Here is a 16451-nt window from a genome sequence, read left to right on the forward strand (position 1 = left end):
AGAAGCTTTTACAGTCAGTTTTTATATTCCCTGCAAGCTTTCTTTCATGCTCTTTTTTCCCCCTCTTAATTAACCCCTTTGTCCTCCTCTGTTGAGTTCTAAATTTCTCCCAGTCCTCCAGTTTGCTGCTTCCTCAGGCCAATTTATATGCCTTTTCCTTGGATTTAACACTATCCTTGATTTCCCTCATTAGCCACGGTTGAACTGCCTTCCCCATTTTGTTTTTTGCCATACAGGGATGAACAATGTTTGGAGTTCATCCATGCAGTCTTTAAATCTTTGCCATTGCATCTCCACAATCAACCCTTTAAGTATAATTTGCCAGTCTATCCTAGCCAATTCCCGTCTCATACCTTCAAAGTCTCCTTTCTTTAAGTTCAGGTCCCTAGTCTCTGAAACCGTGTCACTTTCCATCCTAATGCAGAATTCCACCGTATTATGGTCACTGTTGCCCAAGGGGCCTTGCACAACAAGATTGCTAACTAATCCTTCCTCAATACAAAACACCCAGTCTAGGATGGCCTGCCCTCTAGTCGGTTCTCCTACATATTGGTTTAAAGAAACACCCCATATACATTCCAGGAAATCCTCCTCCTCAGCACTGTTACCAATTAGGTTGGCCCAATCTATATGTAGATTAAAGTCATCCATTATAACTGCTGTACTTTTGCTGCACGCATCCTTAATTTCCTGCTTGATGCTCCCTACTACTGTTTGGTGGTCTGTATACAACTCCAACAAGCATTTTCTGCCCTTGGCTATTTCGCAGTTCTACCCAGACCGATTCTACGGCATCCAAGCTAATGTCTCTCCTTGCAATTGCATTAATCTCCTCTTTAACCAGCAATGCCACCCCACCTCCTCTTCCTTTCTGTCTATCCTTCCTGAATATCGAATACCCCTGCATGTTTAGCTCCCAGCCTTGGATACCCTGGAGCCATGTCTCCGTAATTCCAACTATATCACATTCCTTAACTACTAACTGTGCATTCAATTCATTCATCTTATGGCGAATGCTCCTCGCATTAAGGCACAAAGCTTTCAGGCTTGTTTATCTTTTCGCCCTTCTACCATTTGCTTCTGTCCTCCTTTTATGTCCCTCTGTCTCCTTGCATTGGTTCCCATCCCCTTGCCCTGTTAGTTTAAACGTGACCTTTCCTACACTCTCCCGTTAACTGCATGCATACACTTCCACATTGTTGACTCCACGCCCCACTATTTAGTTTAAACCCACACGTGTAGCACTAGCAAACCTGCCTGCCAGAATGTTGGCCCCCCTCCAATTAATGTGCAACCCGTCCCTTTTGTACAGGTCATCCCTGCCCCAGAAGAGATCCCAGTGATGTAGAAGTCTCAACCCTTGCCCCCTGCACCACCTCCTCAGCCACACATTCAGATCCCCTATCTCCCTGTTCCTACCCTCACTAGCACGAGGTCCTGGAAGCAACCCAGAAATAACCACCCTAGAAGCCCTGCTTTTCAGCCTCCTACCTAGTTCTCTAAACTCACATTGCAGAACCTCCTTCTTCTTCTTACCCACGTCATTTGTGCCTACATGCACAACTACTTCCGGCTGCTCGCCTTCCCTCTCAAAGATGTTCTTAAGTCGGGATACTGGAATTGGGGATACTGGAATAAAAGGTCAGCATGAGTGGATAGGCGATGGAAGGAGCTTGAGTAACGATAATGATGCAGACTGTACTGTGTGCTTTCTGCAGAATGCACAGTGGCTTTTACCCAGAGTAGAGGAATGAAGAACCAGGGGACATAAGTCGAAGGTGAGAGGGGACAGATTAAATAGGAACCTGAGGGGGAATTTTTCATTCAGAGTGGTGGGTATATGGAACAAGCTGTCAGAGGAGGTAGTTGAGGCAGGTACAATAACAGACACTTGGGCAGGTACGTGTATAGGAAAGGTCTAGAGGGATATGGGCATGCGAGGGCAAATGGGATTAACTTGCAATGGACGAGTTGGGCCCTAGGATCCATTTCCGTGCTGTACAGTGGCACAGCTGGTAGAGCTGCTGCTTCACAGCACCTGAGACCTGGGTTCAATCCTGACCTCAGGTGCTATCTGTGTGGAGTTTGCACATTCTACCCGTAACTCTGTGGTTTCCTCTGGATGCTCCGGTTTGCTCCTACATCCCAAAGACGTACGAGGTTGTAGGTCAATTGGCTTCTGTAAATTGCCCCTACCATGTAGGAAGTGGATGCAAAAAGTGGGATAACATAGAACTAGCGTGAATGGGTGATTGATGGTTGGCGCAAGCGTACTGGGCCGAAGGACCTATACCCATGTTGTATCCCTAAACTAAACTAAACTCGTGATGACAATGATAGGGTGGAGGAAGGTCTAGATATCCAAAGACGTACAGGTATGTAGGTTAATTGGCTGGGTAAATGTAAAAATTGTCCCTAGTGGGTGTAGGATAGTGTTAATGTACGGGGATCACTGGGCGGCACGGACTTGGAGGGCCGAAAAGGCCTGTTTCCGGCTGTAAATATATGATATGATATCGAAATTACAGATGCATGATGCAGAATCAAAGTGATATAATAGGATGTGTCAATTTTTGCAAACCAAGAATAAGCAGAATAGCTTAAAATGTGGAGACAATAAATTACTAAAACAAGAGATAATAAACTCAATGATGAGTAATGACTGTAACGCATCACAAAAAGTAACCATAATAATTGGCTTTTATTTTAGGTTTGAATAGGAGTATCCAGAGACCAAGATTTCAATTTCAAGACTTTGAAAGAATGAGGAATAAAATATTGGAAGTGAAAAAGACACAAACTGCTGGAATTACTCGACAGGTCAAGCAGCATCTCTGAATTTATCAAAAGTAAATTCAGCTTCCCTGCGAGAAGAACAGAATATGGTGGAAAAACTCAGCAGGTCAGGCAGCATCTGTGGAAGATGGGTAAGTGTACAGATAAGCAGTGGAATTATTCAGGCTAATGCCGGGTACAAACCAAACATGTATGTACTTTCCAAATTGCACATTGCCACTTTACGCAGTTCAGACTGGCAACAAATGAAACAGTTTCAGGTTAAGGGCACACAATTGCAAGTATAATTGGAATTCCACGTGCACTGGGCGAACTATAGAAAGGAACTTGTACACATAAATTAAGTCAGTACACAGTGAGTTGAAATGAAAGATGGAATAAAAAGTCGCAAAGATTATCAATACTATTTTTTTTTGTAAATAAATGAAGAAAAAGAGGAAATGTAAAGGGGAAATGTAGGCCAATTAAAGCAGATGTCGGTGATAGTGTAACGAATGATAAGGCTATGTCAGCCTAGTTAAATTAATGTCCATGCATTGTCATGGCAGAGGCAGAGAAAGGATAAGAACGCAAGGGAACAAAAATAAATCATGGGAGGAAGTTATTTGTTTCAAGGCAATAAAAAACTGTCATGACGGAAGTTATGGAAGTCAAGATATCAAGATTTGGACCCTAGGTTATTGAAAGAAAACTAGACCTTTGATAATTATAATGCTCGAAAGCTCTCTTTAAATAGACATAAAGTCTAAAAATTAATTTGTTCCAAATGGGAATTGTAGAGCTGCAGAAGAAGAATGTTTTAAGAAGGTCCCAACCTGAAACATCAACTCTCCATGTGCTCCAGAGATACTGCCTGACCCACTGAGTTACTCCAGCACATTGTGTCAGTCTTTGTTAGAATTGTGGGATGCCTTTCCCTAGTTCTGGTTATAAAAGTTGCAAAAGGTTCATGATTTTTTTATCGCAATCCTGCTGGTGTTTTTTTGTCAATGATTCCTTATTTGGAAAAGTGGCATACTCTACAAAAACATCCAAAGGAATTGCAAGCAACTGTGACTTTGGGCATCTGGCCCTTAAAAGGAGATGTGCTGTTCACATATTTTGCTGAAACAATGAACATAAAATGGAGAAAGAGGAGAGGAGAAAAGAGAGGAGAGGAGAGGACAGTGGAATGTATAGTATAAGGTATCTGAATGACAATAAGGAACATGGAGCAGTATGGAGAAACCTATAATGACCATACCAGATGTATAAAGACATGATGTCTACAATCCACACTGACTACTAACACATACTTTCTAAGGCTGCCACACTATGATCACTCGTACACCACTTCCCACTGTAAAGCACATCAGGCAGCATCTCTGGAGGACATGGGCAGGCGACATTTCAGATCAGGACCCTTCTTCAGACTGATGCTGCCTGACCCACTGAGTTCCTCCAGCACTTGTTTTACTCAAGGTTCCAGCATCTGGAGTTCCCTCCTTGTATCACCAGCTCCCACTGTGCCAACAATCAGACAGAGTCAACCCTAATTATTTTCCTTGAGAGTTACTCACTGAAAACCAAACAGGGACACCGCATCCCACACTGTCAGTTAGACTGAAACACCCCATGGAGGAATCACTGTCAGAAGAAGCTGTTGTAAATTTTGCTTATGAACTTAATTTTATCTCTATTCTGGAGATTTTCAAAATAAACTCAATAGACTGCTTATTGTACACCTATTAAAACATATAAATATATCCCTGGGTAAACAAATTTTGTTTGCCATGAAATTAACTATTTGGCATTGTTCCCTCCTGGCTTCTAGTTTATAGGTTGTCTGTGCTACACTGACACTGATGTGCTGGAGAATGGACCTTACAGCTATTTCACAGCAAACACAATCTATTTAATCAGCAAACAGAAGATATTCAAACTCCATCAATCAGAAGCGTCTATTCACATAAAGGTCTTGAGAAAATAAAACACTATTGCATTTTGCAATGAGTGTTTAGTTTAGTTTAGTTTAGTTTAGAGATACAGCGTGGAAACAGACCCTAAGGCCCACCGAGTCTGCACTAACCAGCAATCGCCGCACATTAACACTGTGCTGTGCACACTCAGTTTTACCAAGCCAATTAACTTACAAACTTATATGTAATAATAAAACTCATGAAAACTTGATTCTCATCCTGAGGAGGCTGGACGACTGAGAGAGAAGTGATGCGCGGTTGTGCAGCGTCTTTATCTGATTATATATGGAATACTGTGTTAGAACTGGTAAACTGGAACATAAAACAGACTGGCACAACAACAGGCCTTGCAGCCCACAATATCTATGCCGAACATGATGCCAAGACCTTCACCTATCTACCTGCACATAACAGATATCCCTCCATTCCGTGCATATCCCTGTGCCCATCCATGTCTTTTAAATGCCACTAACGTATCTCTTTCAACCACTGTGAGGCAGAACCAGTCCACAGAAGGTTGCAGAAAGCACAGCCTTGGAGGCATGCTGGCCCAATAACAGAATGTACAGAGACCCCAAGTTGTTGCCTGATTCACCTACTGAGGCTGGAAAAGAACAATATCGTTACCACAAAACCTATCCCATCATATTGCTTCCATAAATTAAATTACAGGCCTCTTCTAGAAATAGCAGTATAGGCAATATTGTAATAGCTGTGTATTGATCCTAAGGCAAATATAATCAACACATGCTTTTCAAAGAGCATTAGGATTTGCCACTGTGCACATCCTCCCCTTTTTTTGGTGGATATGGAACATACTGTAGACCAGAGAACAGCACAGCACAGAAACAGCTCCTTTGGCCCACAATGTCTGTGCCAAACATAATGCCAAGACCACCTCTTATCTGCCTGCACATAATCTATATCCCTCCATTCCTTGCATACCCAAAAGCTGCTTAAATGCCGCTATCGTATCTGCCTCCACCACCACCCCTGGCAGCACGTTCCAGGCGCCCACTATCCTCTGTGTGAAAAACATGGCCCATACATCTCCTTTGAACTTTGCCTCTGTCACCTTTAAGTTATGCCTCCTATATTTGACATTTCCATCCTGGAAAAAAGGTTCTGACTAAGCCTCTCATAAATGTGTAAACACCAAGACAAGTCCACAGTGGCTGAGATATCTGTCCACTTTATTGGAATGATGAAACTTTTCCTCACCTCAGATATTCACCACTTGAGCAAGATCCTACTGCCTGGCCAATAGTATTTCTCTCTGTCTGCATTTTAGGATCACTTCTTTTTTAATGTACCGAGAGCAAGTAAATAACAGACAAACTTCAATTATTTTGATTGATTAGTTTCCCTCACATTCAGTTCGCTATTAAATTTACAGATGTTTAATTTATAATTAATAACGTTGAATTCTAATTAAGAAATTTGCATATCGGTCAGTCAGCCGAACGGATTTACATCCAGCTGAATACATTCACTGGAAGAACTTGAACCCCAGCCAATTTGCACTGCAAGAATTTGAATAATTTAAATATGAGATATTTTCACATGTGAAGTGCAAAATTAAGGTGTCGCAAGGATGTGTGACCCAAGAAGTGTTTAAAAATAATCATTCTGTGCAATATAGCAGTGGCACACATCAATGTGTGGCTCACAGTGAGGCAGAAGATAACAATAGCCATGTATTGCCTTGTGATGGATTGTGTTTATCAGGCACAGAGGTAGCATGACTAAATGAACCAGATTCTAATTCTATTGCATAGTATTCTAGGATTTCCGTCTTGTCACTTCAGAACAGTAAATAAACACTTGGCTGCTTTCATGTTTTTTTTTACTTTTGAATGGGATGATCTTGTAATAACGTGTTTGGGGTGTGGCTTGTTATCAGTGAATCAGTGACTATCCAATCTTGTCATTAATTATAAATAACTTTCAGGGTTTATTATTGAAAGTATTGTTCATTCTCGGGAGTCAGCTGTGGTTCAGTACTAACGCTCTTGCTGATGAGTCAGAAGGTCCAGGGGCAGCATGGTGGTGCAGCTGGTAGAGCCACTGCCTCACAGCGCCAGAGACCCAGGTTCAATCCTACCTCGGATGCTATCTGTGTGGAGTTTGCATGTTCTCCCTGTTATGCATAGGTTTCCTCCGTGTGCTCCGGTTTCCTCCCACATCCCAAAGACTTGCAGGTTTTTTGGTTAATTGACCTCTGTAAAATTGTCACTAATATGTAGTGGGTGGATTTGAAAGTGGGATAATATAGAACTAGTGTGAATGAGTGACTGATGGTTGGTGTGGACTTAGTGGGCCGAAGGGCCTGTTTCCATGCTGTATCTCTCAACTAAACTCTCTACGAGAGCCGGGCATTATATCTGCATTGACACTCAAGTGCAGTTTCTATGTTAAAGCTAAAAAAGGAATCAAGTGACCAGCAAATAATTTGGGGGGGAGGGATTACAAATAATTGATTAGTTTGAAATTCACAGATAAACAGAACCAGCAAATATCCTCTCACTTCTGAAAAGCTATTTGTCGATATCTACTTATTTGCCGAATAAAGTTCCAATATTAGGTTAAAAAAAAGCCAATTTCCAAATTGTTCCTCGGGTTTCTTGTCAATTAATTATTTTTTTAAACAATGAAATATTCTGTAGTTACAGTTGAGAAACATTCTCCCAGAGTACAATCCTCTGTTCCTGTAATCTCTTTCAGCTCAAAATCTTTACAGAAGATCTTTGCTTGTCGGCATCATAAACCCTCAAACTTAATAATTGAAGAGCCATTTAGAGAGGGATATGAGGCAGGTGAGTAGTTATCTGCGTAATTCATTGCCACAAATGGCCATGGAGGTCAAGTCATTGGGTATATTTAAATAGATAAATTCTTGATTAGTAAGGACCTCAAAGGTTATGGAGAGAAGGCAGGAGAATAGGGTTGAAAGGGAAAATAGATCATTCATGATTGAATGGCGGCATAGCCTCAATGCACTGAATGGCCTGATTCTGCTCCTATGTCTTTTGGTCTACCAGCTGCACTACTGTGCTGTCCTGTTGCCACAATGTTGCCAGCATTGAATGGAAGAGTAACTAACTGAATGACGGATCCTGTCTGGGGAGAGCTGATGTCTGGTGAAAACAGCTGCTGTACTACCATCGTGGAGCTTGCGATCCCCTTGCCGGGATCGACTGTGGAGAGCTTTACAGCTGCGGACTTTAACGTCGTGAAGCCCGCGGTCTCTGGTAAGAAGAGGCCGACTCGGGAGCTCCATGCCGCAGAGAGAGTTTCAAAAGACCCGACGCGGTAGTTTTGATCATCCTGACGCAAGGGCTTTGGATCGTTGACTGCGGGGGCTCTGATTGCCCCAACTGCAGATGGTTCAACAGCCCCGACCGCAGGAGAACAAAGAGGAAGCTGATTGAACTTTATTACCTTCCATCACAGTGAGGAATTTGGAATCCGCTGTGGTGGATGTTTATCTAACATTTTATTTTATGTGGTTGTGTGTCTTGTTGCTTTTTACTTAGTATGGCTGTATGGTAACTTCAAATTTCACTGTACCTTAATTGGTACATGTGACAATAAATTGATCTTTAAATCTTGATTCACCACATTTTCCACACAGGTACTGCGCTGAATACTGTGGGTTTGTCCCTGATCATCGATCATTTGGACAAGGTGTACGTGAGAGGGCTGGACGTCTGGAAATACAGCCGCCATTGAGAATCCTGCTTTGGCACTGGAAGTCTCTAATTTTCTAACAACAAAAACATGAACTTGCAAGTCTAGAAGTTCAGTTCTTTGACTTCAATGAAATGACTTTCAGCAGCAGAGTGCAGTGTGCTGACAAGACTATAGGGCTGTCTAATGTTACTAACCAAGGATACATTTTTAGGCACTGTGCCCTTAACAGTGACATGCCAAGACATTTCACAGGAGAGATGTAAAGTAAAGTGTCAATACAAGGGCATGCCGGAACTATTAATGCAGGAACCAAAAGTTTGGTAAAAGAGGATTTCAAGACTTCGTTTCAGACGGAAGCAGATAGGAGCAACGTCCAGATCTTGAGGCCGGGCCAGTAGAAAGTAGGACAGCCAATGGTCGAGGGGTCAGCACAAGAGGACAGATTTAGAACAGTTTAGATTTCACCAGGTAATTTTCAGATTTGACCCAAAGCATCCAGTGATATATAAAAATGATGAGGGATACGCCAGGCTGTTCAATTGGCACAGCTCGCATTCAACACCATCATCCATTTCAAACTCATTGTCAAACTCAGGGAACTGTCTCTGTGCTCCTCCCGATGGAACTAAATTCTTAAATTCATCATCAGCAGATCTCAATCAGTTCCGATCAGCACCAACATCTCCGTCTCGCTGACCATCAGCGCAGGGGCATCTCAGGGCTGCGTGCTTAGTCCCCTGCTCTGCCTTTCTCTACACCCATGACTGGGTAGCCAGACACAGGTCCAAAGCCATCTTTAAATACCACCATTGTTGGACGGATAATAGGTAACCATGCGTCAAGAGTACAGAAGGGAGATTGACAAGCTTATTGAGTGATGTCAAAATAACAACCTTGCTCTCAAAGTTAGCAAGACCAAGGAGCTGATGGTTAACGTCAGGAGGGGAAAGCTGGGGCATCATTCACCTGTCTTCACTGGCAGGATGGTGCTTCATATCCTGGCAAATATGGGGAAACACTCTTGAATCTTGAATCTAGTGACTCCTGAATGAATTCTAAGCCCATCTTCGGGCTTGTACCTGACATTGGGCTTGTTAATATGTTGTCCAGGTATGAGATGGAACAATGTCATTTCTCTTACTTTCCCTGTCCTTCCTTCTGAGATCATTGAAGTTATTTGTGTTTCTCTGCAATTTGGATAGGACACAGTGCCACTGAAATTTGCTCTGTATATCTGGCAAATTATTCCTTGGGATAGAAATGGAACATTTCTATCTATGTATTACAAGCAATCTCACCCTCTTTGCCTGCAGATATGTATTGGTATGAGAGTCTGTGAAGAGTCTGTGTAGAAATGAAAGCCATAACAGGAGCTCGTTATTAGGCAATCCTGATATATGGAGGGTGTTCATAGTCATACATCATGGAAACAGGCCCTTCAGCCCACTTACCCACCGACCAAGATGCCCCATCTATGCTCATCCCCCCTGCCCGCATTTGGCCTATATCCCGCTAAACCTTTCCTATCCGTGTACCTGTCCAAACGTTGATAAATACATTTTGAAAGATCGGGGAATTGGGGGTCATGGCCAACAGACACATAAAAGGAATTGAGGCTATGATTATGTTCAATGGAGCGGCAGATTTGAGGGACTGAATGACCTATTGCTAGGGTTATTTTAAAAATGCTTTCAGTACAATTATGGTACTTACAATCGTAACTTCTTGTTAGAAAATACAGAAGATTCATAATTCTGTTTGAAGATATCCCTATTTTCCGTTGATACTCATCCATCGGCTGCTAATAAGGTTGTTGACCAGTGAATGGGATTTGTGGGCTGATAGCTCCATCTGCTGGTGATGTCTCGAAGCACAGGATCCCGCTGTCACACGTTAATCTCACACAGATACAAACTTACCAAACTCATGTCAATAGTCAATTTATTTGTCACATACACATAAATGTGCAGTGAAATGAAAAATTACCCGCAGTTCAACAATAAGACCAATAAGAATAATCAATAAAAATGCAATAACACATACAATTATAACCAAAATCATAATCATAATCAAAAGGTATAAAGCCGGTTAGTCCAACAATGAAAATCAGTGCAGGTGATTTTCTGGCATCCACCGATTTTCTGGCATCCACAGTTTCAGAGCGTTACTGGATTACCTGTTTTGCCGAACCAAGGGAGGTCACCGGACCTGAGAGGAGTCAATTGGTACCGGAACGGTCTGCCTGGGCAGCCGAAGAGCGGAGACATCCACCGCAAAGTTGGCCTCGGAAGTTGGCAATGGAAACGGATCTGCCGGCTCCAGCTGGGCCGGAGTTCCAGAGACCCGGCCACAGGGGGCAAATTCGACCCACCACCGATTGGAGTAGAAGTCCCAACAACGTTGTGATCGGCCGCCTCACCCTGCCTGTGCGCGACCTTTTCAGGGGGGGATTTCAAGTGAACTCTCATAATTTTGTCCAGATTAAAGGAGGTGCCGGACCACCAGTTGCTGGAAAATCGGTGGTGGGCCTGTATCTATAACAATCCAGCGAACTGTGGTGAAATGGTCCCAACTCGTTGGATATTTTTTAAATGTAAAACATAGGGCTCTCAAATTAAATGCACCTGGACACATTTTACATGAGAGAAGAGAGGATGGCTTTGAACACCATCCTTTAAAGCACATTATTCCTGAGTCTGAAGAAGGGTCTCGACCCGAAACGTCACCCATTCCTTCTCTCCCGAGATGCTGCCTGACCTACTGAGTTACTCCAGCATTTTGTGAATAAATCGATTTGTACCAGCATCTGCAGTTATTTTCTTACATTATTCCTGAAGTCAGCCTCAAACTGGAGTGAGCGCTGGCATTTACACCAGAGAGCTTCTGTGTATGGATTTTTACCAAAGGATTTCCTGTTTTAAAAAGAATGGCTTCACCTGAAAGCCTGAACAGACTGATCATTAGATCCATTAGAAAAAGATAGAAGGGCCACGTCTTCACGGACTCTTATACCTATACAGAGAAATTGCAGGCAAAGAGGGTGAGATTGCTTGTAAATACATAGATAGAAATGTTAAATTACTATCCCAAGGAATAGCTTGCCAGATATACAGAGCAAATTTCAGTGGCACTGTGTCCTATCCAAATTGCAGAGGAACGCAATTAACTTCAATGATCTCAGAAGAAAGGACAGGGAAAGTAAGAGAAATGACATTGTTCCATCTCATACCTGGACAACATATTAACAAGCCCAATGTCAGGTACAAGCCTGAAGATGGGCTTAGGATTCATTCAGGAGTCACTAGATTCAAGATTCAAGAGTGTTTACCATATTTGCCGGATATAAAACAGATCAATGAAATTATTACTTGCTGCAGATTTACAGGTATATCGGACGCAACCAGAGCAAAAAAACAATAAATGATCAATTACTTCCAGTATGTAGAGTAAACATAGTCGTGCATAGTCCATAGTGATTTAGTGCTGTGACTTTAGACTCTAGAAATACAGTGTGGAAACAGGCCTTTCGGCCCACCGAGTCCACGTGGGATTGGTTCTCTTTGTGTTGGTATCAATGTGCTGGGCCCAGCACAGATCTGCAGTGACGTGCACACACAAGAACGTGAAGCTGTTGACTCTCTACACCATCATCCCGCCAGTGAAGACAGGTGGATGATCCCTCGGCTTTCCCCTCCTGAAGTTAACAATCAGTTCCTTGGTCTTACTAACATTGAGAGCAAGGTTGTTATTTTGACATCACTCAATAAACTTGTCGATCTCCCTCCTGTAGTCTGACGTATGGTTACATGTTATACAATGGTGGTATTTAAAGATGGCTTTGGACCTGTGTCTGGCTACCCATCCATGGGTGTAGAGAGAGCAGAGCAGGGGACTGAGCACGCAGCCCTGAGGTGCCCCTGCGCTGATGGTCAGCGAGACGGAGATGTTGGTGCCAATTGGTACTGATTGAGATCTGCTGATGATGAATTTAAGAATTTAGTTCCATCGGGAGGAGCACAGAGACAGTTCCCTGAGTTTGACAATGAGTTTGAAATGGATGATGGTGTTGAATGCGAGCTGTGCCCATTGAACAGCCTGGCGTATCCCTCATCATTTTTATATATCACTGGATGCTATGGGTCAAATCTGAAACGTTCCTGGTGAAACCTAAATTGTTCTAAATCTGTCCTCTTGTGCTGACCCCTCGACCATTGGCTGTCCTGCTTTCTACTGGCCCGGACTCAAGATCTCATTGCTCCTTTCTGCTTCCGTCTGAAATAAAGTCTTGAAATCCTCTTTTACCAAACATTTGGTTCCTGCATTAATAGTTCCGGCCTGCCCTTGTATTGACACTTTACTTTACATCTCTCCTGTAAAATGTCACTGTTAAGGGCACTGTGCCTAAAAATGTACCTTGGTTGGTAACACTAGAGAGCTGTATAGTCTTGTCAGCACATTGCACTCTGCTGCTGAAAGTCATTTAATTGAAGTCAAAGATCTGAACTTCTAGACTTGCAAGTTCATGTTTTTTGGTGTTAGAAATCTAGGCACATATATCTCAGCAGATCATGCCATTCTGTGTAGGAAGGAACTACAGATGCTGGTTTATAGGGAAGATAGACACAAAATGTTGGAGTAACTCAGCGGGACTGGCAGCATCTCTGGAGAAAAGGAATAGGTGATGTTTTAGGTCAGAGCCCTTCTTCAGACGCTGTGAGACTCTGGGAGAGTCCCATTCTATGATAGCTTCACCAGATTCCACCATGCGACATCTTTGAGTGAGTGGATTAGTTCACAGTTTACAATGAGCCAGAACCGCCCTGGGGCTGTGGGGATGACAGAGGAGCCTTAATCCCACCTTCAGTGCATTTGAGCCTCATGTCAAATCTTGCAATGTCGGAGGCTGAGAGGACACCTGATAGAAGAATATTAAATTATGAGAGCCATAGATAGTGTAGACAGTCAGAACCTTTTTCCCCAGGCTGGAAATGTAAAAGACTCGAGGGCATAGCTTTAAGGTGAGTTTATAGGAGATGTACGGGGCAGGTTTTTTACAGATGGTGGTGGGTGCCTGGAACATGGTGCTGGGGGGTGGTGGTGGAGGCAGATTTGACAGTGGTGTTTAGGAGGCTTTTAGATAGACACGTATATGCTGGGAATAGAGGGGTATGGATCATGTGCAGGCAGAGGAGATTAGTTTAGCTTGGCATTATGTTCAGCATGGACATTGTGAACCGAATGGGCCTGTCCCTGTGCTGTATTATTGCATGTTCTATGTTCTGAAGTAAAAGGACCGTGTCAGAGCTCAGTAGTGCACCAATTCTCAGTGTTACGTTACCGAGTAATGCCAGGGCAGAAATTAAATAATGGAGCAGCTAAAAATAAACTCAATGGATTCAGTTACAGAAAACATTTAATTCCCTCCCTGGATCCCAGCGTGTAGAATAGAACCAGCAGTCCGAGCTGCGGGCCGACTTTGCTGGAAGCACCCCACGCCAACATCTGGTTCACTGACTTTATCCCAGCATTAACACCACAAAACCCAATTTTGATCTAACAGTTCAGAAGCACGGCCAATAACAGCTGCATTATTCAACATGTCCTTGTCTAGGATTCTTGTAACACCTGGTAGATATTTGGCTCTAATGACCATGGACCTTCTAGATCATTTATTCCTGTGGGCTCTGGTCACATTCACCACATTAAAAGCTCTGGGCCTGTACTCACTGGCATTTAGAAGAATGAGGGGGGATCTCATTGAAACCTAACAAATGGCAGGCCTAGAGAGAGTGAATGTGGAGAAGATGTGGAGTGGTAGATTCTAGAATTAGAGGGCACAGCTTCAGAATAAAAGGACGTACCTTTAGAATGGAGATGAGGAGAAATTTCTTCATCCAGAGGCACCTGAATCTGTGGAATTCATTGCCGCAGGAGGCCGTGGAGGGCATGTAATTGGGTATTTTTAAAGCTGAGATTGGCAGGTTCTTGTTTAGTAAGGGCATCAATGGTTAAGGGGAGAAGGAAAGATGATGATAGGGTTGAGGGGGAAAATAGATCAGCCATGATCGAATGACAGAGTTGACTCAATGGGCTGAATGGCCTAATTCTGCTCCTATGTCTTTTGAACTTAAGCAGAGGGATCCTCATTTATGAGATATATGGGATTCCCCTTCTTCTGCTGAACTCTACAAATCGATGTGCCACAGAGCAGACTTATCCCTGCACATTGCATTTGTGCCTGAATCAAAAAGATCAAGAAGACCCAGCTGTGGAGAGTCCTTTGCATCCATAAGATAGAGATGGGAATCTTTGTACAGATATTTGTTGTTCCTGTGTCCCATTCAGTGATTATTGTTAAAGGTTTCAAATGAGATCAGGGTCCTTTGGATGTAATTACAAATTCTGGATTTCTGAATCCATTCACTGGTTTAGCTTACCTACTGCAAGGATATTGGCCATTTGGAAAATGATTATCCATGGAGAAATCAGCCCAAACATCTTGTTCATCCTCAATTAAAGAAATGTTTCAGATGGTGGTCAGCTCGTAAATACTGTAAGAATAAAAATGAACTTTTTTGTTAGATGTAAATGCATTAACCTGTACCGTATTCCTCATTGGTGAACTATAGTGTGCGTAAAGAGCAAACATAGCATTCAGCAGAGCTGTGTGACTGGAAGAATAAAGACAAATCGGGAAATGTAATTAATGAATAGTGCTCTGGAAATCAAACATGTGCCTATCCAAAGGCCTCTTAAATGCTCCTCTCATATCTGCCCCCATCACAACCCCTGGCAGCGTGTTCCACACACCCACCACTCTAGGTGTAAAACACTTTGCTGCTCTCACCTTAACTCTACCCTGATCAATATATGTCCTTCAGCAAACAACACAGAAACAGTTTTTCTGGTCATTATAAGTCCAAGCTGGACTTTGCTGGGTGAAAATTAACCAGGGAAGTTGCAGATGTGCAACAGGTTGGACAAAATCTGTCAGAAAAAGAGGGACAAATGTACTTTCACTGTTTAGGTCGGGAGTTCCTAATTTGTTTTAACTTTATTGTTTAGAATGATTTCATTTCTGTCACTTGCCAAACAAGAATTTGCAACCGAATTCATCTTCCTGTGGGGGGGGGGAGTGCATTTAATTTCTACTGCACTCAAGTGTTTATCAGACATTAGCACTTACTCATCTGAAGCCCAAATTTATAGCACAACGAGTGTTATTTAGCGTGGTGGCCACTTCCTGATTCACTCCCGAACGTCGGAAGTGTGGAGACGGGGCCGTTGGTGAGACCCATCCTGTCACAGGGCTTGTTTGATAACGATGTGTTAACCAAGTGCAGGAAAAGGGTGTTTAGCAGCAGGCAAAATTACCACTCCAGTCACATGATTCTGTCCGTTCTGCTTAATCACTTTAGTTTAGTTTAGTTTAGCGTGGAAGCAGGCCCTTAGGCCTATCGAGTCCACACTGACCAGTGATCACCCATACAGTCGTTCTACCCTACACACAAGGAACAATTCACAGAAGTCAATTAACCTACAAGCCTGCATGAGTTTTGGAATATGGGAGGAAACCGGAGCACCCAGAGAAAACCTACATGGTCACGGGGAAAATGCACAAACTCCATACAGACAGCACCCGTAGTCAGGATTGAACCTGGGTCTCAGGCACTGCAAGGCAGCAACTCTACCACTGTGCTGCTGTGCCACACTAATTACTTAGTTGGTAATTTGTAGTTGGTGATTAGATTCAGTTTATTTGTGAACATTTGTGATTGGAGTGAGGAGGTAAAATGTGTTGCCTCTACAGAGCATACCTGGCTTTAGCTGAGACTGCCATCTCTAGATACCATTTAAGTGATAAGGGACAGGAATGTCACACCGAGCAGGTAGAAAGAGAGGAGGAGGTTTAACTAGGAGGATATGGCCAGCTAACGCCTTCACCTACAGAAGTCCTGAGGAGCCTTTGGAGATGACACTTACATAAGGAGATGTCTACATGGG

General features: G+C 43.0%; 1 long non-coding RNA gene across 2 annotated transcripts in view; it reads left to right on the forward strand.

Moving 5' to 3' along the window:
* LOC144602278 (uncharacterized) overlaps window positions 1-8260 on the forward strand; it is a 30682-nt gene extending 22422 nt beyond the window's left edge. Inside the window, exons 4-6 of one of the 2 annotated variants that reach the window (XR_013548431.1) lie at window positions 2711-2927; window positions 7479-7570; window positions 7796-8260. This is a non-coding gene — a long non-coding RNA (uncharacterized LOC144602278). Of the gene's footprint in view, window positions 1-2710; window positions 2928-7478; window positions 7695-7795 lie in introns of those variants that run through there. The other variant, XR_013548430.1, reaches the window with a different exon arrangement.
* The last annotated feature ends 8191 nt before the right edge of the window (window positions 8261-16451 follow it).

This window comes from Rhinoraja longicauda, chromosome 18, assembly GCF_053455715.1.
Source record: "Rhinoraja longicauda isolate Sanriku21f chromosome 18, sRhiLon1.1, whole genome shotgun sequence".
NCBI classification, from domain to species: Eukaryota; Metazoa; Chordata; class Chondrichthyes; order Rajiformes; family Arhynchobatidae; genus Rhinoraja; species Rhinoraja longicauda.